General features: G+C 37.1%; 1 protein-coding gene across 5 annotated transcripts in view; it reads right to left on the bottom strand.

Moving 5' to 3' along the window:
- LOC149525675 (uncharacterized) overlaps positions 1–27,350 on the bottom strand; it is a 444,259-nt gene that overhangs the window by 253,801 nt on the left and 163,108 nt on the right. The gene's annotated exons all lie outside the window — the stretch shown is intronic.

Genomic DNA, 27,350 nt, shown 5'->3' with positions numbered 1-27,350 from the left:
AGAATTCACAACTCTAGTTAAGTCGATAGAGCTGCACCCATTTAATGGCTTATTTGAACCCCTTCTTGTTTAAAACACCTGCATGTTCACAAATTCCTTGACCTCTTTATTTGGAGCACTAAGATCATAAAACTAAACTTCTGGAAGCTTTAAATAAAAAGTGCAAACCAATATCAACAGAATATTATTCTAATGCAGAAAGAATAAAAATATGCTGAGAATTTTTCTAGAGTTTAATTTTTACTTTGCTTTGCTAAAAGAACTTCACACATTTCTATATTTTTATTGCTAAGCTTATAAGCCATGTATATACCTACACAGGGTAAATAACCAATCTGTGATATAAATTATACCTTGGATAATAAAATTATAATTGCACCAATATTAATTTATTTTTCAACTGAAAGTAACATATGCTTTCTGTCAGAAAATACAAAGCAGTTAATTCATCATGGAATACATCTTTCATTTCTTTCTTTTGTCGGGGTATCTATATGTATCAAAGAGTAAACTCTACAGGAAGCATGGTCCAAAAAATCAACTTTGCATATACTGTAGTTGTGCTGGTAAATGGTATCCTCTATATAAAGTCTCCATCTCCCACCATAAAAATCCCTATACACATAGTCATATAGAGTCACAATTACTGGGATTCAGCTAGCTGCTTGCCCAATATTGTTAATCCTTTACATATAGGTTTAAATGAAATCAGTGACTAAATTAATTTAAGTTTATGGGATGAACTCAAATTTCAGTCCTTCAATTGGTGATCCATGAAACTGAAGCTAAATACTTATACAGTGGTATCAACTTCACATTCACCACAAAAAACTTTCCCCACCTGTGGCATGAACACGGAGGGAGATATGTTTTCAGCTAGAGGCACAAAGTTTATGGTAGTAATAAAGTAAAAATATATATATTGAAAATCACCATTTTGGTTCTCCCCCAAATGGAATTCTCTCACTTTTCCTTCCAGAGATTATTTGAGAGGTTGAATCTCAGAGGTGGACACAGCATTTTTCATTCAATGAAAAATGTTTAGGTTTTTTTTAATGGACTGAAAACCCAACATTTTTCACAGGAAGGAAAAGTCAGAGACTTCCATTTGGGAGAGAACCAAAATAATTTTTTTTGGCTCATCTATTTGCCTGGAGGGTAAATAAGCAGACTGCCCACCCCTTCCATCCCCCAGCAGCCTCTGGATGGACTGTCTACCAAGCAATAAATGGAGTCAGGGAAAGCAAGCAGAAAATCAGTCTGCCTCCCTGGTTTCGCTTGAAAAAGACAGCTACCTATGCTGTCATTGGTGTTCTTCGAGATGCATTCCTCACGGCCATTCCATATTAGGCATGTGCGCTCAACACATGCATTGGTGCTGGAAGTTTTTCCCCTCAGCAGTATCCGTAGAGGAATGAGTTTGGCAACCCCTAGAGTTTCACCTTTATGGCAAGAGATGAAGTGTGCCACCTACTCCCGCTATCATCAATTTCTTCTTTCTGGAAACCCCAATATTGGGGAAAGAGGGTGGGTCATGGAATGGATGTGAGCAACACATCTCAAAGAACACCAGTTGTGGAACAGGTACTTGTCTTTAATTTGAGTAACTGCTCATGTCCATTCCATGTGAGGTGACCACTAAGCAGTACCCATGGAGGCGGAGAAGAGTTCACAGCTGCATGTATTGTAATACAGCTCTGCAAAATTCAACATTGTCTTTGGCCTGCTTAGTGATGAGTTAGTGAGACATTGGATTCTGAGCAGCAGCTATAAATCACATTCTAAAGCCCAGTCAAAGAACTTTATCCAACTGGCCAGGTAAATCAGCCTCATGGATGGCTGTTTCCCAGAAGCAGCTGCTGGAGCTCTGCTGAACAAGCGTATTCCTACTGAATCAAGCACAGAGCATCAACATTGAGAGGTACAGGGACATGAGGTTTGAGTGCAAGAGCCACCCATGGTCCTACATCAGCAGGTCCGGTTGGTTGGAAAGGAGACAAGGAGAGCAGAGTCATGCTCATGAACATGCCCATCAGTGCTGGTGAAGTGCTTGGGGTGATCATGGTAACCTGGGCTTTGTCTCTCCTGATCTACACCAGAATCCAAGTGAATAGAGAGATCAGCAGAAATGCGTAGATCAGACCCTCGGACCATTACAAATGGAGGGCACTGGGGACCGAGCCCCTACCCAGCCCTTGTTGGGAGCAAAACAGACCATACTTTCTGTTGTGCCTGGTGGAGAACAGGTCCTGGAGTACTGTCTTCCCCTAGTGAAGACTGCCTGGGCAGAGCAACTGCTTGTGGTGAGAGTTCCTGCTGAGGTGATCTGCTAGGGCATTTTTCTCTGCAGGGAGGTGATTCACTTCCAGATGGATGTACTGGCTGATGCAAAAGTCCTGGAGATGGAGCATCTCTTGGCATAGAGCCAACATACATGTCCATCCTTGCTTATTGATATAGAATATTGAGGCTGTGCTGTCAGTGAAGACTCACACCATATTGACCAATAGGAAGAATTAGTTGAAATGCCTGTGAATATTTCTCATAAACAACTGTTTCATGATAACCCTTTGGTGTTTCTCCTACAAACTTCCATATTTGTTACTATTGTAAAATACTGTGGAAACATATGCCTTGTATGGTGTCTTTAGCCCGTGTTTGCCAAAGCTGGGAATGGGTGATAGGTGAAGGACCACTTGATGATTACCTGTTCTGTTCATTCCCTCTGAGGCCCATGGCATTGTCCTCTGGTCAGAAGACCAAATATTGGACTAGATGAACCTTTGGTCTGACCCAGTCTGGCCATTTATGTGCATACAGGTATGTATGCACTTCACTCCAACTCTCTCTCAGTAGGAGTCCTCAGCCCTTTTTGCAATTGAAAATATATTTATGTTCCTAAAACGTCTTACAGCTAGAATGAGATGAAAGTTCTACAGTCTCCTCCAACTCCTCCAGTCAAACTCTCACAATGAGCGGGAACTTTAAATATCCTTCTTTGGCAGCCAGTAAGACAGAGAACATATCATCTCTGGATCCAAAAAAAGATTTATAAAATTTTTGAAAACACGCACACCTCACAGTGGATACCAGTGAACACAATTCAGCTGCTGAGTTCCTCAGTCTGTCTCTGGGTTCCCATATTTATACCCTCCTCCTTGCTGAGTTTCAATTGGTTTAGCCTTCAGATGGTGAATAAGGGCATGTCCTGCCAAGTGACTTGCCCACAACAAAAGTTCCTATATAGCTGAAAACAGCCACTGACTATGTGAACAGAAAAATTGTTCAGCAAAATTTCCAAGCATTTTTGCACTGCAATAAACTTCACAATTTGAATTTGTGTTACAGTACAATATTGGAAAAGGAATTTTAAAATATTCTGAAACTCTTGCTGATCTGGGTTACCCTGTGCCCCAATGTCCATTTAAATATCCAATATGCAAGAGTTCATACTGCAGCAAAGGAAATCAAAAACAGGAAGTGAAAGGAGGTCAGACAGGCAAAGACCAAGAGTTATGAATTTTATCCTACCCTGACAGAGACCTTAAATAAACTGTGGCATTTAGATTTATCATCATCCACACTGAGAAGGTATTTTACTGTCTACACCTTGGATTTTTTTTCATATAAAAAAACTGATTGTTTGGAGATCTCACATTGATTAGGTGTCTATGTCAGAATCCCACAGCCAATGGGGTCAATGCCTTGAAGGCTGTCACCACGTGATATGCTGTTGAAGCAGTAGCACATGCTCTTGAAGGGATCCTGCAGCACAATACACCACATCAATAAAGTCTCTTCTCTCTGATATTTTTTCCTTTTCATCTCAACAGTCTTGGAGCTAAATCTTATCGCTTTCCCTGACACCCAAAATCTCAGCAGCTGAATATGAGGTAGGGAGTTGTATGGAGTTTGGTCAGGGAAGAGAGCCACATCATGTAGTAGAGGAACTCTGCTGCCAGTTTCTCATCATGTTTAGTGAGGACAGTGGAGAAACATGATTTGCAGATCCACCTGACCCAACCTCAATTATGCCTCTCTAGAACCCTGCTGAACAGGGGCCAGGGGTAGGGTATGAGGGATGCCTGCAGAGAGCTGGCCTCTGCAATGTGCAGCATGACAAGCCTTATAAAGAAGCTCTTCAATCTTCCCCCTTCCTGCAGAATAGCCATGTTGATTCTGTTGCAGTTAAATCCACTGTGCTTTACTTCTTCCTGTTTTTGTTTCATTAGTGCTCCTTTTCCATTCAGCCATGAATCTGGTCCCAGAAAGTCTCTCCATAACCGTTGCCCATCACCCATCTTCTCCCCATAAACTTCCACTTCCTTTTCAGACTCAGGAACTTCTCATTCTCATGACATATTTTTTGCCAGCTTCATTGATGCTAGACAAGCAATTTTAATCTGTTTAAAAACAAGTAATTGGTTACTGACTTTTCCCACTACAATATGATGCCTAGCCTTTTACTAGTGTGCTTTCTTATTCAAATCTTTTTTCAACACGATAGCTCTGCTGCAACACCACCTGGCTTCTTGCAAAAACTACTGGGATGGCTGAGTTGGCTCTCTAGAGCCCACTTGATCTCATTAAACTTGTCTGCCTGATGTTTTAGTCAGATTTTGTTGGATACAGAGAAGCTTTAAATGTAGGTGCCCCATTAAATAAGATTGTTAATTTCTGACATAAATGGCTAATGGTAAGGGAGTGGGAGCCAAGTAAAAGTGCAGGTTTACAGGTTACAGGAAACTAGGAAGATTAATGGTCTGTCTGGGAGGACCTCAGCTGATAAGACACCATTACCCTGAATTTATAACTAAACTGCAAAGCAGGAGAGGCCTGTAGAACCCATATTTTTAAGACACAAGCTACCAGATATTGGCAAGATAACTCCTATAAGATAATCTATCACCTATTTGGTATTTTCAGTATAAGAGCTTTTATAGTTCTATGTTAAAAGCAAATGTATGAAAAGATTAGCTATTATAGTAACAAAGACCAAAAAAATGGACTATATCAAAATTACTACATAGATTTTTTTAAAGTATGATCCCATTTTGGCACAGAAAAATGTAAAGATTTTCTTTAAATCATAATCTTTCTAGTAGTAAAAATAGTATGGTCTAAAAGCTACTGTTTAATGGCAATTGAAATTACTAATAGAATAAAAGTTTCATATTCAGTAAAAATTAATATCTGTTCCAAATAAATATACAGCATTAAAGTTTTAAAACAGGCCTCATCTCTAATGCTGCATTCCATACCAGAACTTTTGTTTTCTGTCTTCTAAACAGAATAGATCAAGGGAAACTCAAAATGTTCTTGAACAGTTCTATGATATAAAATATAATTGAGGGTATTCAATTCCACTGAAAGACTGTAGAACACATTATAACTCTAATGCTGTTACAATTGAGATTGAAATGTCACTTTCATTTTAAACCATTATTGTCAATAGTTTCTAATAGAGCTGTCAAACAATTAGAAAAATGGCCTAATTTATCAAGGGATAAAAAAAGTCATGATTATTTGCAGTTATTTCACTGTTAAACAACAACATAATAACACTTTACTTTTATAATGGGCATATTAGAATGTTTTTCTATATGTTCAAATATATTGATTTCAATTACAAAACAGAACACAAAGTTTACAATACTCACTTTATATTATTTTATTACAAATATTTACACAGCAAAAAAGATAAACAAAAAATATTTTTCAAATCACCTCATGCAAGTACTGTAGTGCGATCTCTTTATTATGAAATTGCACCATTCAAATTACTTGGTTTTTTTTGCATAACTACTCAAAAGCAAAACTTTAGAGTCTACAAGTCAAAGCATGAAGGAGCAAACCAATGTTCAGCATGTCCGGCACTTAAATTGCATTGTAAATAAGAAGAGATTAGAATTATCTCTTGTAAATGAACACAAACTTGTTTGGCTTAATGACAAGAAGTAGGACTTAGTGTTCTTGTATGAGGTTAATTGAAAAACAGTATTTTTTAATCATTCTTTTGAAGTGCAAATATTTGTAATAAAAAATAACATAAATGAGCACTGTACACTTTGTATTCTGTATGGTAACTGAAATCAATGCATTTAAAAATGTAAAACAATCCATCAATGTTCATAATAAATTTAAATTGGTATTCTATTCTTTTAAACTGTGATTAAAACCGCAATTAATCATGACTTTTTTAATCAAGTTAATTCAGTTTTCATTAATTGCAATTACTTGACAGCCTAGTTTCTGCTCAATACTGGAAAATGGTCATGAAACCTTGCCATGATAGGCACAAAGGGTAAAATTTTCAAAAGTGCCTATATCACATTGAAAGTCAATAGAACTCAAGTCACTTAAATACTTTTAGAAATATTACCAAAAGCCCAGCTCACCTAGCATTAATCCTAATAAAGATGACCACTTGTCTTTAAATTAATCATCTTTCTTTCTTTCTTTCTTTCTTTCTTTCTTTCTTTCTTCACAGTGAGCAATTGTGGGAAAAGACAGGTTATACACTCTCTCAAAAATTTCTTTCTGGGTTGAAATGTCTCATCTTTCCCAGAACAGCAGCAGATTTTGTTTCTTTGTGTGAATCAGGGAGGTAGCCATAAACACTGGTTTTGGCCAATTTCAAGTTATCCAAATAGGTATGGAAAATGTTTTCATTTAAGACATATTTCAAAATATTTTTTTTAAATTGATCATTCAAAAATAGCTTTTTTAACACTTCGGAGTTATGTGACAGCTCAGGGATATGGAATGTTTGTTTAATAGCACATGGTCCAGGAATTTACCTTGTTTAAAGAAAACTGTTTATGAAATACAGACTCTTTAACAACATTATACTCAACCTTTTTCAGGAACACTTTTCTCTTCCCTCAATCCCCAGGGCTCCTCAAACTCATGACCTATGGCTTGCCCCTGCGATGCCGCCTATGCCAGAAAGTGTAAGGATGGGATCAGCTATAGTACTTCTTTGTCACCAGGGCCTGCCCTACATCTGGAGAAGCTTCAGCTAACCTGTTAGTGTGCTTTACTGTTGCTTCCTGCCAGCGAGTAAGGCCAAAGATGTGGCCCCCAAATACATATAGGTGTAACTATTTGAGTGAATTGAAGTCAACTTCAACATATCCTCCTCCTAACAAGCACAAGTGATTCTATTCATATTTTAAGGCAGAAAAGAGATCTTTTTAAGTACAGGAAGCAAGTTTATATATCTTCTGAGAGACTTATTTGTGGTAGACATATTTCAGTCTGATTCCTTTACAACATTAATCCACCTTACATTTTAAACTCATCTTCTGCACCTGGTGTCTGGCACCATCTCTTGAAATATATTAAGCAGAATTGAAATGCAGCAACACTTAACAGAGAAAAATCAATTTTATTGCACAATCTGAAACATAGCTAAAAGTCTGTAATGCGATCAGTGGCATAGGATGAGAAAAAGTTATAACTTCATTCTGCTGTGTTTAGCCTATGAATTTTAGCAATCTGCCAAATTCAAATCACAGTTAAAGGCAGTAATTAAAACTCCAAAGATGAAATGGGGAAGGATGTAATAAATGTATTCCAGGACTGATATTAAGAGATAAGCCTCTTGCATCTTCAGGCACTTATCTCTAAATTATTAACAATGTTGTTATTTATACAGCATGCACCAACAAGACAGCAATAAAAGTGTTGTTCCTTCCAACCTGCCCTTTATCAAGGGAATTATGGAAAATCATTGTCTATTTATCTGTCCCATATTTTTATTTGTTCCACTCTATGTTTGATCCTGAAAACACTCTTTTCACATCTGGGTATGCACTGACACTTGGGCTGTGTCTACACTGGCACCCTTTTCTGTAAAAGGGATGCTAATGAGACACTTCGGAATTGCAAATGCTGCAGGGGATTTAAATATCCCCCGCGGCATTTGCATGAACATGGCTGCTGCTTTTTTCTGGCTCAGGGTTTTGCCGGAGAAAAGTGCCAGTCTAGACGGGATCTTGTGGAAAATAAGCCCTTTTTCCATATGATTTGCCATACTGGATCAGTTCTTCAGTCAATCCTGCCCAGTATCCTCTATTCAGTATCCAGCTAGGAAATAGTGACCATAATGTCATAAAATTTAACATCCCTGTGGTAGGAAAAAGACCTCAGCAGCCTAACACTGTGGCATTTAGTTTCAGAATGGGGAACTACACAAAAATGAGGAGGTTAGTTGAACTAAAATTAAAAGGTACAGTGACAAAAGTAAAATCTCTGCAAGGGGCATGGAAACTTTTCAAAGACACCCTAATAGAGGCCCAACTTAAATATATAACAAAAATTTAAAAACACAGTAAGAGAACCAAAAAAGTACCACCACGGTTTACCAACCAAGTAAAAGAAGGAGAGAGAGAGATAAAAAGGCATTGATTAAAAAGTGGAAGTTAAATCGTAGGGTGGAAATCAGAAAGGAACATAAACTCTGTCAAAGTGTAAAAATATAATAAGAAAAGCCAAAAAGGAATTTGAAGAACACCTAGCCAAAAAACCCAAAAAGTAATAGCAAAATGTTTTTTAAGTACATCAGAAGCAGGAAGCCGGCTAAATAACCAGCGGATCCCTAGGACAATTGAGATGCCAAAGAAGCACTCAAAGATGATAAAGTCATTGTGGAGAAACTAAATGAATTCTTTGCTTCAGTCTTCACAGCTGAGGATGTTGGGGAGATTCCCAAACTTGAGCCATTCATTTTAGGTGACAAATCTGAGGAATTTTCCCAGATTGAGGTATCGTGAGAGGAGGTTGTGGAACAAATTGATAAACTTAATAGTAACAAGTCACCAGGACCAGATGGCATTTAACCAAGAGTTCTGTAAGAACTCAGATGTGAAATTGGGTAACTATTAACTATGGTTTATAATCAGTGTTTCCTCTAAGCTGCACAGCAGCACAGCTTCGCAGGTGATTAATCAGCCCTGCCCAGTCAGAGGCACAGGGCTCCAGGCAGGGGGTTGGCCAAGTGGGTGGGGCTGATTAAACACTGTTTGTATGCTGTCCTTTAAATCAGCTTCTGTACCTAATGACTGGATGATACCTAATGTGACACCAATATATAAAAAGGGCTCTAGATGTGATCCTGGCAATTACAGGCTGGTAGTTCTAATGTCAGTACCGGGCAAATTAGCTGAAACTATGGTAAAGAATAAAATTTTCAGACACATAGATGAACATAGTTGGGGAAAAGTCAAAATGGTTTCTGTAAATGGAAATCATGTCTTAATAATATACTAGAGTTCTTTGAAGGGGTCAGTAAACATGTGGATAGGGAGGATTCAGTAGATATAATATATTTAGATTTCCAGAAAACCTAGGACAAGGTCCTTCACCAAAGGCTCTTAAGTAAAGTAAGTTGTCATGGGACAAGATGGAAAGTCCTCTCATGGATTGATAACTGGTTAAAAGACAGGAAACAAAGGGTAGGAATAAATGGTAAGTTTTAAAAATGGAGAGAGGTAGCAAGTGGTGTCCTTATGCCTCTCCCAGATCTTGCGCAAAATGGGGACTTTGCGCAAAAAAAAAGTCTACACTGCTTGTTTTTGCACAAATATGGCTTGGATAATTATGCAAATGAGGCATGGTAATATACTAATCCACTCTTCATTTGCATAGGCGCTGCTGGCAAAGACAGCAGTACAGACAAAGCCTAACAGAGTTCAAGAAAGAACTTGATAAATTCATGGAGGTTAGGTCCATCAGTGGCTATTAGCCAGGATGGGTAGGAATGGTATTCTTAGCCTCTGTCAGAGGCTAGGAATGGATGACGGGAGAGGGATTGTTTAAATATTCCCCATTCTGTTCACTCCCTCTGGGGCATCTGACATTGATCACTGTCAGCAACAGGCTACTGAGCTAGATGGACCTTTGGTCTGATCTAGTATGGCCATTCTTATATTCTTATGTTCAATGATGATCAGTTCCAGATGCTTTAGAGCAGTTTTTCTTAAACTTTTTAAGATCGAGGAACACCAAACAATAATTTTTTTTTTATGAGGCACACCAAGGATTTTTTTTGAGAAAAAAAAAGTTTGGGGGTAAAAAGGATCAGGGGAGGCAGAAGTTATTGAGAGAAAGAAAGGGTTGGGGAGGAGTTATTGAGAAAGAAAGGGTTGGAGGAAGTTATTGGGCAAAAAAAAAAAAAGTTGCCTGCTTCTTTAAGGGTGACCATTTTGAATTCTGTTGTTCTCTGCGGCACACCTCCGACTGCGTTGCAGCACACCGGTGTACCACAGAATGCAGTTTAAGAAACACTGCTTTATAGGAAGAATACTGTCAGTCACAAATTGAGATATAAACTCTTTTGTGGAGGTCTTATCCTAATCATTTAGAGGAGCAAGACTATTCCCATGTTTAATATTAAATTCATGTTTATGTACATTGCAAGACTGGGAATTTTTTGCTTTACATTTATGTCCATACAAAACAAATGAAGGCACAATCCCTGCCTCTACGCTCTAACAAGATGTTCTGTATAAGTTTGGTCAACTTCTTCATACAATGCGCCTCATTAACTGTCCAATACACTGTACTTTATAATCTGGGACTTCAAATAATTCCAACTAGCAGAAGACCCATTAAATAAAAACACTGTTCATGTATGTTCAACGTGAATCCATGTCAACTGTGTTTATGTTTTAGGTAACTTCAACTAGCTCTAGTATTTAAAATTATGTCAGGAACGTATCCATTCAATTTAAAGAATTCCTTGTCCACACAGACATATCTGCCTGAAATAGTTGAGACACTCCCTATTTTGAATCCTCATCAGCACACCAAGATATACCTAATTTAATGCCAGAGCCTGAAGCCGAAGACCCACATTTCCTTCAAGAGTCTGACCCCTCACTCCCTCCTGCACCCAAACTCCCTCCCAGAGCCTGAACCTTGTACTCCATTCCCTTGTCCCAGCTCAGAGCCTGCACCTAGTACCCAAACTTCTGCCCAGAGCCAGCTCACCTCCATCCACCTAAACTCTCTCCCAGAGAGTTAGGCTGGTGGGGAAGAGGGCATTTATGTGGAGGCAGGGTGTGGGCTCTGGGCATTCTGGGCACCACAAACATTTCTGCAAACCTGCCACCCCTATCTGAGACTGGTATGAGAGGGAGCCAACCCTCCCCATTTCTCGTTCTCAAAGCCCACCTTAACTCACCTAGTAGGATGGTAATATCCAAGCCCTGGATTGGCTGGGGGACCTGGATGGCATTGAGGAAAGGCTGGTGGAAGCCCTGGGTAATTATCTGATTAAAAATGGATTTGTCTTTACTGTATACTTTATCTGACTGGGGTAGTCCCAGCACTCCATATAAGAAAGTTGCAGTCTGGTTAAAATCCTTATCAAGTGTCTCCTGTCATTCTTTCAGTATACCCAGGTTCACTGAGGTCTTAAAAATACTAGTTCATTCAATGCAAATATTAACTGAGGGTTTTGGAAGAAAAGAGTAGAGACCCTACATCAATAGTGAGGATACAAAAGTCTATGGCACACTGAACAACGTGAGAATATAATGCATTTTCTATTCAAGAGAACTACTGATATTTTAAGGACATATTAAATGCAATAAAACCTACATTTTTAAATTAAACAAAGAATACTGCCACCAGCAGCCTTTAAAAATCAGAGGAAGTTTTGTAGCAGAATTTAGGTCCAGCTAAGGTGTTCCCAGGGCCTCGTTTTGAAGCTAAAGATTAAACCAGAAATAATCAGAAACTACTTTGTAATTAAACGAGATATATTTAATCTGTACTTAGATATCAGGCCATACAATTACCGTAGTAAGCAGTTAATATATATATTTTTCTATACGGAGTCTACCTAATATAAAGCAAATGAGTAATAATTCCTCATAATGGAAATTTATCAAGGCAGAACTTGTTTTGTAAATCATAATATTAAGACTAACGATATATATTTGCATATAAATTCTTCTACCATCTGTAGTTGCAAAACACAGTGAACAACACCTGAAAGGTAAGGCTGACAAACAAAACAATTATCTCAAGTGATATCTCTTAATTGTAGTGTAAATACTACTTTGTAAGAAAAATAAATATTTCATCTATCCAAAGAACACAGCCAATTGCTCTATGCTGTGCTGCCTGTGAAGTGCAATGCTGCTCTGGCGTTTCATTGCTGACATGCTGTGCTGCAACCTCTCCCCTAACTTGCTGTCATCCCAGGTGTTCAATTGTCATCCATCAAGCTAACATAAATAAGCAACTCTGCAAGACGGTTCAGAATGTGGAGTATAAACTTGCCTTTCAAGTCCACAGTGCTTACTTCATGTTTTCCCCCAAGAGGTCTTATTCCAGAAAAAAAAATAAGGTTCTCTTCCAAAATAAGTTTTCAGCATTTTGGAACCATAATAGTTGGTGATGGGTAATTTTTTAAATAGAATTTATATCAAAATTTGCCCATTGTAGCAGGAGCTACACAAACACAATCTATAGATTTATCCTCTCCCACCAATACAGTGCCCTGCTCCCTATTGTTATTATTTAGACCTGGGCTTGCTATTGTTCACATGAAGCACTTCTCTTGAAGTCAGTAGATTTCTCAGTCAGGACTGTGTCGGGAGATTCAGAGGGTGATTACTGCTAAGAATTTTTCATCAAGTAGCATTTGAAGATATTACTTTAGTACAAACAAGCACACTTCCAAATAGCTTATTCATTAACAATATTTTTCCAGGGAAACATTTATTCAGCCAGATTACTTAAAATTGAGGTATCACTTGCAGAACTATGAAAAATAAACTGGAAACAGAGACTGGCAAGAAAGTTCCCTGGACTATTTTTAAAGTTGTTTCACTTGTAGCCTAGAGAGAAGTTAATTAAATGTAATGGAAATTTTTCCAAAGGGGGGAAAATAAGTACTTAAAGGAGCAATATTCTTTTCTCCTTGCAACTGTCATTTCTCTACCAAAATGACTGAATCCTGAGTTATAAATACACAAATACTGGCAAGCTTTCAGTCCTGTTTTTCATCTTCAAACCAAAGGATGAACAACAGTGAGAAAACAAGCTTCTTCAATAGAGCCAAAAAACAAATGCTTGCCAGGCCTTAATTCTTTGGCAAACACCTCTGGCAAACAGTTAATGAGCAAAGACTAAGGCTATGTTTACCCTTAAACTGCATCAGTGGCACAGATGTAGTATTTCAGCATAGACACTGCTTATGCCAGTGGAGGGGTTCTCTTATTGGCCATAGGTAATTCACCTCCTTAAGAGGAGATAGCAAGGTTCACAGAAGAATTCATCTGTCAATCTAGAAGGCTACGTCTAAACTGGCACCCTTTTCCGGAAATGCTTAAAACGGAACAGTTTCCATTATAAGTATTTCCGGAAAAAGCACGTCTACATTGGCAGGATGCTTTTCCGGAAAAGCACTTTTTCCGGAAAAGCATCCGTGGCCAATGTAGACGCGCTTTTCCGGAAAAAAGGCCCGATCGTCATTTTCACAATCGGGGCTTTTTTGTGGAAAAGACTACTGTACTGTCTACACTGGCCCTTTTCCGGAACAGTTTTTCCGGAAAAGGACTTTTGCCCGAATGGGAGCAGCATGTTTTTCCGGAAAAACACTGACAATTTTACAGTAGATCGGCTGTGTCTACACTGAGCCACTTATTCCGGAAAAGTAGCCGCTTTTCCAGAATAACTTGCCAGCTGTCTACACTGGCCGCTTGCTTTTCCAGAAAAGCAATGACGAAGTGTCTACATTAGATTGGCATAGCTTCATCTCTCAGGGGTGTAGCTCTTTCCTGAAAGAAGTAGCTATGCTGTTGAACATGTCCAGTATATACTGGCCCTTATCTGACTGTCATTCTAAATTATGCTACAGATTTAACCTCTTTAGTCCAGCACCCTCAGGACATGACCAGTGCCAAACCAGAGAATTTGCCAAAGCACAGGAAGTCAATATTGTCTAGCAGTGTTACCAACACTTCCATTACTTACTGGGATCTTAGAAAACATTTAGGGGTAAATTAGAGTTAAATGGTAGCACAGATAACTGAGAGCCAGGACTGGTGGCTGTAAACAAACTTTATGTTACCACAGGAAACTTAAATATGCTCATGATCAGTGTTCCCTCTAAGCTGCAGGACAGCACAGCTTCACAGGTGATTAATCAGTCAGCAGAACCTTATACTGGCTTGGATGCATACCTGGTGATCCACAGAAAACTCAAGTCAGAAAAGTAAAGAATGAAGTCTATGTGAGCGATATGCAAGCACAACTGCTTCAAAATTCTAAAATAACTCAAATGTTTATTTTACAATATTGGTAACCAGAGTACAGCATCTTGTCTCATTTTACAGAAATCTATGCCAAGGAAACATTATGAGATAAATATTTCTAAAAAGTAACAACAAGCTATTAATGTTGGGAGAGGGCCCAAAAATTTCTACAATATTACTCAGCAAAATTCCTCCTTTCAATGGCTGAAATACAATTAACAAACATTTTGGGGCAAAAGCTTTTGTGAGCAAAAACTCACTTGATCAGATTGCACGTATTTTTGCCCACAATGGCCTATGCCCAAATTAATCTATTCTTTTAGATGGCACAGGACTCCTCGTTGTTTTTGCAGATACAAATATGGCTACCCCTCTGATATTTGTCACCATGCAAGGAACTGAATTTAGCCTTATAAAGTGGAAATTCATCAATCTCTTGAAAAAACTCTCACTGGTGCATCTGATGAAGTGGGTCTTTGCCCACAAAAGCATATGCTCAAATGAATCTGTTAGTCTTTAAGGTGCCACAAGACTCCTCGCTTTTGGGGATAGAGACGAACACAGCTACCCCTTTGATAACTGAAATATAATTGAAACTGAACAGTCAAACCACTTTCAAAGCAACCAATAAAAATAATTTCATCCTCAACATACATCTTTCTCATATAAATATATTTCTGTTCAACAGATGATAATATAGGACCTAACATATATTGGCATGCCTTCATCCTATTTTCACTCTTGCATACAAAAACATGCACACCTTTCTGATTTATTTGGGCATAAGTTTTTGTGAGTAAAAACCACTTCATCAGCTGTTTTGGTTTGTCAATACTACAATAAAAGCTGGTTACTATACAGTTACCACCCTCTTTCTCTTAGTTACAGAAGTTTCCTTGTACTTTATTCTTTGATGATAATGGAAGATACAACATTGTGAATATCATCCTGGATCATCACCACCACCATGCAGACCTTTGTTATTCCCTCCTGTCAAAATTATTTTCCTATACATTAGAGTTGTCTGTGTCTCTTTCTCTGGTACTTATACTACTGTAGCAAGATCCCTCTCATGACAACATTTGGGGGGGGGGGGGGGAGGTTTCCTTGCATCTATTTTCAAATTTCAGCTGAAAACATATTTTCTCCCTCGAGCATTATTTATTATATAACCCTATCTTTATTTTCCATAGTAATCTGGGATGAGGTTTGTATGAAAAGATTTTGTTCCTCCCCACCTGTACAAAACTGCAGTCAAATTGTATTCTAGACCTCCAAAACAGTTCAAGGTTTGCATGCCCTACCCCAATATTATTCCTAATTCCCATGAAAGAGGCAACTGGGCATTCTTAATACTTTGATTACAGTTGTCCCTATTTTAGACACCAGTCCGAATCAGTTCCCCATCGTACTTTGTGCTGTTCAAATTCGTATTATAGAAATACTGTTTCTAACTCAGCAAACCTGACAGCTAGTTATGCATGGCCTTGATTTCAGTGACCAAACTGATTTAACGTAAAAGGTCATGGTTTCCATAACCCTTTCTGTCTGCTAATAAGCAAGACCATTACTGTTTTATTTTTAAAATGGCTTTCAATACATCCATTCAGTGGAAAATGGGAGCATTACCTAACTTCTACGGGGTTTTGAAGCATATAGTTTGTAAAACCTGTTATATACCTTATTTCGAAACAAGACATTCTTCAGTATTTCTATTTGTGTATTCTACATGTGTAGAATGTGTGCATTCTAGGTTTGTTGCATATGTTAATAAAACAATGATCACCATGACTTTTTCCAGTTGTTTTCCATTTTGTTTTACTCAGTACAAGTATGTAATTGCACATTTTATACTGTACATTGGGATGGTAATGCCATTCGTTATTGTTCAAGTAATAAAGACAAGAGACAATATCTTTGGGGCCCATCACAAACACGGCTGACCTGGTTAAATGCTGCCATTCACTACATACATCAATTACAACAAACATGACTGGACAAAAAAAAACCCCTAAATGTAGTAAAATATTGGTAAAATGTCCTTATGCCTAGGTATTTATAATTCTCTCATCACCATAGCATTCAAGTTACAAAATATTATAGTAAGAGAGGTGAGGAAAGTGACATTATGTAACTTATCTGAGCTGGGGCGATTACTCGTGGTTTGGTTATGAACATTGTGGTGTTTTCCCAAATTAATGCCACATTACTTCTTTCCCTTTTATTAAATGTTTCTTTTCCACACTCAGACTCTGCGCTTGCAAGTGTGGAAGCATTGCCTCCCACAGGTGCCCAAAGGTGTTGTGTGAATTTCCCAGGTTACTAGGTGGGGGCTCGAGCCAGTTCTGTTTTGGATGGATGGAGAGGATCCCCTACATATTGAACCCGGCCCTGGCTAGTGCTGGTGCTACCTGGCAGAAGGGTTAAAAAAAATAGCTACATTATGTGTCTGCCTATATTATATACATTCTTTCTACATGTTAAAAATGTGATCAGTATATGGCACAATTTCCTCAATATATATAAATAATGGAATGAAAATCATATAATATACTCTATAAGCTCAAGCCTGAAAACACCCAAATCTACATGTCACCTGCTAGTATTTGATTACTCATATGAGTAGAGTTATGTACACATTATGCTGTTTGCAGGATTAGGGGCAACATTTGCAGTATCCTTGTTTGTACAGCACCAGACACATTTCTCCTACCATGATACAAAGAATGACTAATAATAATATAAACACCTTTTTACACTTGTAAACTTCTAAAACTCCATGCATAACTTATTATATACTCCCAGATACTGTTCTAGATACTTGTCAAAATAAATCCAGAAAGCTAATGACTTCACACTGTGTGATCCTTCAGGTAGTTATAATCTGGCCCTGAACATTTACTCCACACAGTCTGAAGCTTCCTGTTACTCGTTTTATTGCTTTGGAATCCATCTTGAATTTCATTACATTTAAACTTCTAACTACACCATTAATTACACCCTTGTTTTTACCAAAGACACAAGGATTGTATAAATTTGAAAAAGAAAGAAAATTAAATTTTATAACATCTGAAACAATCTAATCTGATGTCCCTTCTATTCTTTATTTTATTATTATACTTACATTAGTTTCTATCATACTAAATCATTACTTACAGTGCTTTCAAAACATATAGAAACAGAAGCATTTGAACATATTTAAAATATCTTTGTCTATAGTTTTTCTTTCAAGAAGAAAAAAATAATTGAATATATCTTTAATTTCTGCTGAAGCTTTCAGGAAGTGGTTACGAGGTAGGTTTTTTCCCTTGCCCAAACCAAAGTAAATAACAAAATATAGGTAGTCCCACTGTTCAGGATTTAACACAATTCCTGTTAATAATAATTTGCATAATTTTCCCCTATACCAAACCCGATAGAATTTAACAGCAAAAAGATAATTATTATTTAAAGATCTTTTAACCATACTAGAGGAGTAGAAAATTGTATTCTTTCAATAATATCATTCAAAAATACTATAAAAAGAAGATAGACTCTTTTAAAAAACTTCAAATGCTTTTAGGGTAAATTCTATAAAACCCTATTACCTTTCTAGAGAGCCATTTTGGTTTCATATTAAATTCTGACATGAAAGTCCCCTAAGGACTGAAGGATAGAAAACACAGAAGGCATGAACACAGTTAATACCCATATGTAAAAAGACCTATTTAATTTGACAGGAAAGCCAAACAAAACATTTCAAAAACTGACACAAATATAGGGTAATTTAATTAAGTCGATTGCAAGTTTCCCATTGATTATAAAAGAGCAGTAAATGGGCCTATAATTACAAGAAATAACTACTAACTTCGTATTATCTAAAATATTTTCAAGTGTTTACATTTAGTGGCTTTTAAACATGTCCAATGAAAGGACAGATGTAAACTTTTTTAAATGGAGACAGTTTATAACACAAGGACTATGTAGTTCTGAAAGACTCAGTATTACTTCAGTTAGTGCTTATAGGCTCTGTACGTTCATTATATAAAACATACTCAGCAAAATGTCATACAAAATTAAAAACAGAAGTTAGTTTAAGATATTTCTAGATACAGTACTGTACTCTCTTTTTTAAAAATTATAACAAAAGTTGATTGAAATGTTTCTGTAATACAAGTAAATCTCTTGATAGTTTTAGGGTACTGTATGAGTTTGTTAACAGCCCTGCTGTCCGTACATAAAGGAAATAAAGAAGGCAGGAGCAAAGTGAGAAAAGAGGGACTGAAAAGTCTTCTAGTTTTTGAAAAGAAACAAGAAAAGGATTATGCTCAGGTCTGAGGCAATATTGGGAAAATAAGAAGGAAATAATGAGTTAGACTAACCACTGTTTTCAATCAGGCATTTAAAGAATAGTCAGTCTATCATGAAAGCACTTATTAACTTTACTCATATGATCTCTTAATCTCAGTGGTGGTACTTCATGAGAAAAATTACTGTGCATATTAGTGTATACAGAATCAGGTCCAGGGTTGATCTTTTTCAGTTGAAAGGCACTAGCAGAAAAGGCTGGAGTACTTTAAACAATTTCAGGTACATAAACTATTGTTATACAACAGCCTATATGGAAGAAGTACAGTATAAAAATGAAACAAAAATACTGGCATTTTAAATATTTTTTTCTAAATTAACTCTGAATAATTTGTTCATGAAAAAAAATGTAGCCAGGCTGATGGAAAGCAGATAACATATCAAATAACCAGCACTCTCATTGCAAGCAATAATACATTAACATTGATCTTAAACTACTTTCTGACTCTGGGCTGAATTCATTTCAACAGAAGCATATTTGTATTAGTTTTGAGTCCTTGAACATATTATTTAATATATTACAGACATCTTTATAGGTACAAGAAATAACGTGTATGTTACTGATGGAAGCAAAGAGGAAAGCACACTGCATATGTTTAGGGATAAGTTATCTTAAAAATGAGCTTTTCTGATCAGCCTGGGGAATTTCTTTCTTTCTTTCTCAATGTGTTATAGGTTCTGTTAGGTTCAAGTCATAAAAATATATAACCTTCAAGTAGTGCAATTTGCAGGCCGGGGAGACAACATTGTGGTATACGCTTTCTAACCATTGTAAATTAGTTACATTTAAATTAAAAACAAAAATTGTTTGTCAGAAAGCAACAACAATTCAAATGTACATTCCAACATTTTATTAAAATATACTCTCTTCAAACAATAAACCTCCCTCTCAGTGGCGTGACTGTTGCACTGCTGTTTCCTGTCACAGGACCTCAGCAGAAAATTATGGTTTAAACCAAGATAGACTAGATAAGTATTTTATTCAATTAGAATAGAAGACAACATAGATTAACCAGCACAGCATCATGTATATAACCTTATTCACAATATTTACATATCATTTCCAGAAATATATTCTAAGATATTATTACAGGAAATACAGAAAGAGTTGATATACTGCAGTCTGTATCATAGCCATTTTTATCCAAGCAAGAATAAAGAGAAAGTGACTAAAAAAAGAGAGACGTAAATAAGAGGAAACAGTTTTTTTAAGTTTAATGATGCTTCCAAAACCCTTAGTTTTTAGGTGGAGGGAGGGATGTCTGTGTGAAAGAGAGGAAAAAAGGCAAGACATTATGTATTTTTAGCAACACATCTGTATTATGTATTTAGCAGGAACACGGTAGAAACTATATATCCATTATCACAACAGAGCTCCTAAAGAAGAAATCACATAATAGGTTCAGCCTTAGAAGTATTGCATTGATTTAATTTTAGCTAATAAAATTCTATTGTGTTGGTATTTTAATCAAAATAGATTGTTTTATAAAGGCATGATTCCCTAAATATTGTACAAATATTTAATATGATATTTATTGTACACATAACTTAGAAATTCACACAAATATTTTTCATATGCTGATGGCTCAAAATGGCTTTGTGGAACTCAGTGTGAAGCAGAAAATTTCAAAAAAAAATAACATTGTGATAAAAAAGCTCTTACTCATATACAATTTCAAAGTTCTGTTTCCACCACTAAGTTAAAATATAGAATCAGTGGATATGAAATAAAACACAAATTTTGATCCCACAAATCCTTGTTTATGTAAGGGAGTCCCATTCATTTTAGTGACAATACTCACATAAATGACTACTTGAGGGAGTCAAAATTTGTAAATCTGGCCCTCAATAGCTGCAAAGTAGATTAGAATGGCAAATAGCTGAAACTGGAAACATTACTTTTGTGCTAGAGTATGTTTATTCTGCTGCATTGTAATAAAAAATCTTACATAAGTTGTAAAACCTAATGTAGCTTTCCATGGAAAAATATTCTACAGTGTGCCTTAACACAAGAAAACAAATATGAACCGGAATATAGAAGCTTAATCACTGCTCTACAGTAAGATCAAATCAAGGAAACTGTACAGTAACACTGGTTATAGAGTACACATTACTGCACTAAAACTTGCTATTTTAATAAACAATCACAACTTTACATTACTGTGAAACTTTGAAAAGTTGCTTTTCTTCGTTAAAGTAACCAATGACTTACTTATTTGGAACAGGATTTCATAGAAGTAAGAATTTGTCTTAGCCAAATGTAAATTAAACATCAATTTATATTAATATTAAAGAAAGCTCTGTTAAAATAACAGAAATCTTAGAGTTCATTTAAAAGATCAAATTCTCCAAATTACAAAAAAGACAAGAGGAACAATCAAAAATAAATTCCCTCAAGATAATATTAATTAAATTTCTTCTATTTACAGCATACAAAAATAGCTTTATCAGATTTGCAATATCAATCAGAGCATTTAGAAAAATAAAGAGTCAGCATTTAAGTAATCAGTAAAATCTAAAAACTTATTCACTTAAGGGCACATACCATTCCTTGATAAAGGAATATTTAAAAGGAATTTTTAAAATTTAGAAATGTGGTATTCCCTTCAACGGAGTCAGAAGTATCATAAAAGCAAGATAGCCAAGATGACCATTTCTTTCATAACAGAAAGGAAAAAAAATAACTATTATACTGTGAAATGAAAAATCTTCAAATACAAAGTCAACACACACAGGTGTTTGCATTTTGTACATTTCATTTGGCAAATTATAGGAAGAAAAAAATGTTTCATGTGTAGATCTTACAGGGAAACAAATAATTTCAACAAAATGTCCTAATAAATATCTTACTTTGTTAAACATCTTCACCAAGAGAGAGAGAAAAAAATTAAACCTGTTGTAAGCAACCATGGACACCTTTTCTTCCTTGATAAATATTTGTCTTTGTCTTTTGTGATAAGGTCTGCTGCCTGCATTTCACAAAAAAAGGCCTAGTTGTTTCTATATAGAAAACATTTAATTAAGATCATTTCCGATTTGGTAGCCCCCTGTGTGCTGATGAAAAAGGCAAGCAATAAGGTAGAAAAAACTACACCAGCTGACTGTAAACAGGGTAGAACAAATGTCCTGCAGCTCCAAAACAAGGAAACATGGGCCCCCCTGCTGGTTGGTAATAGGGAGGAAGTTATCTCCCACAGACTGGAAATTGCTACAAGGATACCAGGAAGAGGAGAGGAAAATGGATTGCAGAATCATGGCCATGAGGAAAAAAATGGAGTTAAGCCATGTTCTACAGTTATGTATTGTTTTATAGGCAGGGGTAGAGGGGAAAGGATTTTCAGCAGAGCAAAAAAATCAAATTTGTGATATGTTACAAAACTGAGATTTCTTTATACGTTTAAAGGGCAAAATAATTTTAATTGACAGAAATGGTAACATTTCAGCATCTTGTATGATACCAGATGTTAAAAATAAGCTTAAATGTTAGCCCAAGAAGAGAGGGGGGAAAAAAGAGAATCTGTTTTTACTGTGAAGCATAAATTGATGGGAATCATGCTTGTATGAAAAATATTTATTTATGTACCTATTTTTTTTGTTAATCCTTTAAAAACATTACAATTTTTCCCATCATGTTTAACTGAAATTCACCAGGATAAAGTCTCCACAAACAAGTAAACATGAAAAGCTTATTTATTTTACGCCACTTTTTCATATTTTATAAACACGAGGACTTATCCTGCCGTCCTTAGCTCTGTGAGCTTGAGTGGAAATTCCTTAAGTGCTTTTTGCATGAATTAGAGTTTACTACTGAAGAACAATTGCCCAGCATCACAGATCTTAGAAATAAGAGGTAAAGAAATCTGGGTAACAAAATCAAAGTAGGTAGGTTTTGGAACAGTTAATAGATAGCGTACACAACTTGCAAAACTTCCAAAACTTTTAATCCTTGTACACAGGCAAGTTTTCTGCAGGCAGAGCTACCAGAGACAGCAATATGAATTTTTAAATGCAAGACCATTTCAGGTCTGGGTCAATCAGTAAAATATACATCCTCTCACTGATATCTATCTTATACTAGTTCATAAATAAAGGCTCTAACATAGTAAATCAGAATCATTCCTTAACTGCACTCCTATGTGAGTGACAAAGACTCCTTACAACATTTTATATATTTATTTTAGGAATACAGACAGAAACAGTAACATTCAATGCTGAGATTTTTACAGTAAAATTGAAGCATAATATGAACAATTCAGCTAAGTAGAAACGCAACATAGATAATCTACTTGCATATTCACCCATATTAGGGGCCATATCATTCCCACAGTTCAAATATGCAACAAAAGAATTGTGTTTACATTGTGGCATGATACAGTCCTCAATATGGATTCTAACAGCTGAATTTTCCTGTTTGATAAATATTCCAAAAGCACAAATTCCGTTTTTGCTTTCAACCTCAACAAAAGAAACCACTGTGCTTACAGTGATCTTTTTTTAAAAGTTGGGTCAACTTTTACAATCACAATTAACTTTTTCTCCAGTAACATCAGTATTTATGGCATGAATTCATGTCAATTATTTCCTTTAAAACAACAAAGAACTTTAGGTTCTATACTGTAAAACATTTGAGACAATGTAAGCACAAAGAGCAGTTGGTGTTAAATTAATCTAAGTGCCCCCATGAATCACAGAGTTTGTACCCACCAGCTGTAGAAAATACCTGCCATATTTCTTGAAGGAAATAAACGTTAAAACAAATATATTTAACCATGTATTACCTGCTTATTAGACAAAGCCTGGAAAATCCATTATGCAGAAAGGGGAGTAATATCACAATTCGTTTGCTTTACAAATATAACCATACTTTTGATCATACACTTGAATTGACACAGTCTAAATGGTTCAAGTCCACTTTTACTTTAGAAGAAATACAGTACTCATTTTTTTACCAACACATCAAAAATATTATTACAATTGAATGTGAAATTATAGTACCTGGAGTTTGAATCTGTTCTTGGGCTTGTTTTATACCTACAAGAAATATTATTTATTATCCCAAAATTATGTTAATCATTTTGACCTATAAAAGAATTTCCCCCCATTTTAATGTTCTATATATATATATCCACATTTTATGTTCATCTTTACTACTGAACTTACCGTTTAGATATTTTTTAAAATTCATCAATAGTTAAAAGTCTCAAAGTAAAATCTATGAAGCACCAGTCTTGCAAACACGTAAGGTTGAGCCTAATTTTAGCCCTGGGTCTTAACCTCTCTCATATTATGTGGGCAAGTGACACTGCAGAAGGTGCACTTGTGCCTAAGTGCCTTTCCAGGACTGGTACTAAAAAATAGCAGATTTTTAAAGTGCCAAAAAGAATCAAGATTTCACCTTTTGACTCTCTCTGTCTCACATGGGAGGGAAATGCCATAAAGAGTGGTAATAGCAATACCCAGCCAGGGTAATGCCTTTCAAATAGTTTATGTACATCTGACAACAAAGGAGGCAATAAACAAGCCTGACTAGAGAGTGTAATGGGATTAATCCAAGATTATCTCAATTGAGCCTCCCCAATAAGTACAGTGAAATCATACTTGCTTATGAACATTGAAGGGGATAATGAGTAAATAAGAGTTACTTCACTTTGGCATCAGATTAAGGGCTGACAATGCCCAGGTCAAACATCAGAAAAATTAATTTGGAATAAAGATTTAAAATTTCTGACACTTACAGAAAAACTGCATGGAGACCTATCTATGTTTTAACTGCACTCTTTATGTAGCAATGGTTAAAGACTTTGTAGATTTGGAGCCTACATACCCTGGGAATTGGTTTCTTAGCATACACCTACATTCTGGAAGGGTGAAAATAAATCTTTAATGATGCACCCTAGATTCTATTTAGGCTTAAGGGCTGGGACTAACACCAAGACAAAGAAGGAAAATGATAAAAAATAATGTTTTTTGGGTAGTCTGGTGCTTATCATCAGCAATACAGTCTTTAAAATAGAATAGAGTTGAATATTCATAAGAATTTTTTTCCTGAAAAAATCCTTGATTTCTAAAAATATGTTGTAAAATGGAAAAAATGTAGAGATTTTTTGACGTGTGTGTATATGAGAGGGGGAAAACACTACTTTATATTTTTATTTTTTTGCTTGCATTTTAAACTGCATAGTTTGTTGCCTGTTCACATGGTAGTGGTTCTGGATTCCTGATTGTCTAAGGTCACGCCTTATGATTAGCCATGACAGTAGAAGCCAAAAGCAGCTCTTTGTAAAACATCCTTGTGTAATGAAGAGAAGTGGGGAGAGAAGGTGTCTGTTTATTTGCCACCACTGTTGCTCCAACACAAAACCATCCATGATACAGGACACCTCCAAAGAGAAGACGAAGTGTAGATGGAATACTACAAGGAGACAGGCAGTAATTACAATACCAGCCAGCTGTAATTCAACATTACAACATTCAAATTCTGAAAAGAGTTGGTTGATTGGAGAGTGAAATATAATTTAGAAATAAAGCAAGCCTATGATCCGGATGACCAAGACTGTAGTAAAACCAGAATATAACTCCTGACCCCCCTGTCAAGTACTCTTAAGCACAATACACTGTTCACCTATGGGATCTAAACAACTCTATGCAGACATCTACTAGGTAACCCCTATACACTGATGTGTGTCGAAAGAAGCCATTATAACCTCTCCTCCTCCAGATCATTTCTTGAAAATCTGTTTCAGGATTTGAGTGTCCCGGCACTGGGGCATGGCCAGTTAATGAGGGGGAAGTGACACTCGGTTCAGATGGGCTGCGGGGAGGCTGGGAACTGGCACGCAGCTTAGCTGGGCTGTATTGGGGTGGGAGGAGGACCAATAGCTGGTGCGTGGCTTAATTGGGCTACCCGGAATGGAGTTGGCTTGCAGGCAGAGTCAGGAAGCCAGGAGAGCAAGAGGTGCGGCCAGCAGCAGGGTGGTCAGAAATGACCTCCCTGCATCCAGCAAAATCCCTCATCTCGGACTAATCAGGTCCTGAGGGTGCTGGAACCGGGGAGCTCCAACTTGTGATCCCATCCTTTTGGGGACCATAACAAATGGAGAACAACAGGGACTCTTAGGCTATGTCTACACTGTAGCCTTCTTGTGGAAAAGCTTATGTAAATGAAGCTCGGCGTGGAATATTGCCATGCTTCATTTGCATAATTAATTAGCAGCTGTTTTTGCACAAGAGGCTTTTGCACAAAAAAGAGCAGTGTAGACAGCGCCTTTTTGCACAAAATCCCCCTCTTGCAGAAGAGCTGTTCTTCCTCATTTTTTTGTGGGCAATCTGTGGCCCAGGGGCTACAGGCTGCTCACTAGAGCTCCACGTGGGGCCTACTGACCCCCTTGTGACCTCTTACCCTGTGTGTCTCTCAAACACTGGGACACTGGAATCCTGCACTCCCTACAGTAGGAGGAGCCGTGAATCGCCTGATTTGCACTTTACTGTTGCTCCTCACCCTCCCAGAGTTGGAACAGGAGACAGGTGGAGGAGCAGTGATGGAGCATGAATCAGACAATTCACTTGTCCAAAATTGCTGGGAGGTAGGGGGAGAAACAGGTAAATTCAGGGCTCCGGTGCCCCAGTAAATGAGAGGTGCATAGGGGAGGGGACAGACATGGGGCTGCAAGGGGAACCCCAGTGGGCCGCAGGCTGCTGCAGCACACTGAGGTGAAGAAGGGCCACTCATGCAGCCCACTCACTATTCAAGGTTGCCCATCCCTTCTTGAAATCCTCCCTAATTTTTTTGCCCAGATTTAGCCACCAGTTTCCCCTCTGCTTCAGTTTCCTTCTCTCCAGAGTCTCCAGTGATATGCAGGGGACCTCTGAACTTTCTCCCATATAGGTTAAATACAGCAAACCTCACAGACTCTTGGGGCACCTCCTGATATGCAAACAACCAATAGGATAACATTACATCTCAGTCACATGCCATCTTGTTTAGATCATTTTCAGCATAGATTTTAGGGTCCTGTTGAATCTCTCAACTAAACTGGTTGTCTCTGGGTGGCATGGGTCAGATTTCAGTTCTTCGTCCACAATTCACCACAATTCTTCCTCCACAATTCACCAAATAGCTGGGATTTGAAATTTGACTTGTAATCTGGTATGCACTCTTTTGTAAAACCCACCCTGCTGAATACTCAGACCAGTATCTTACCAATTGTTTCAGCTTCTACTTTTGACTAAGCAATTACCCCTGGATACCTGGCAGCAAAACCCAATGCTATACATCTTTTTCCTTTCTGGTTTGGTTTGGCCAAGCACCTTATGACATCCATGGCAACCCTGAAAATGCTTCTTTGATCTGTGATAAAGGATGCAAAGGAGTTTGGCAGAGACGGACAGGATTGTTTCCACTTGTGATATAAGTCACAAGGCTTGCAGTATTCCTGTACCTCATTTTGTATACTGGGCCAATAGAAATTCTTCTTTTACCTTTCATATATCCTGTCCATTCCCACGTGACCAGCAAAAGGACAATTGTGGGCTAATAGCATTAATTCCACACAATACTTTGGCGCACAGTTAACTGTTTATAGGATTCCCTAAGATTTCTATTTTTCTCTGCTGGGGCTTCCCTGTTAATTCTTTCCTCTTTTACAAAGAGCTGCTCCTTGGTCTCATTCTCTGGGGCCTTCTTGAGGATGGCTAAGGAGGTGTCTGCATTGTGTTCTGAAAAAAACTCCA

The sequence above is a fragment of the Pelodiscus sinensis genome, chromosome 1 (genome assembly GCF_052426305.1).
Source record: "Pelodiscus sinensis isolate ZL-2025 chromosome 1, ASM5242630v1, whole genome shotgun sequence".
In the NCBI taxonomy this organism is placed as follows: Eukaryota; Metazoa; Chordata; order Testudines; family Trionychidae; genus Pelodiscus; species Pelodiscus sinensis.
Note: the sequence above shows the minus strand (reverse complement) of the source record. Positions and strands in the feature narration are given on the sequence as shown.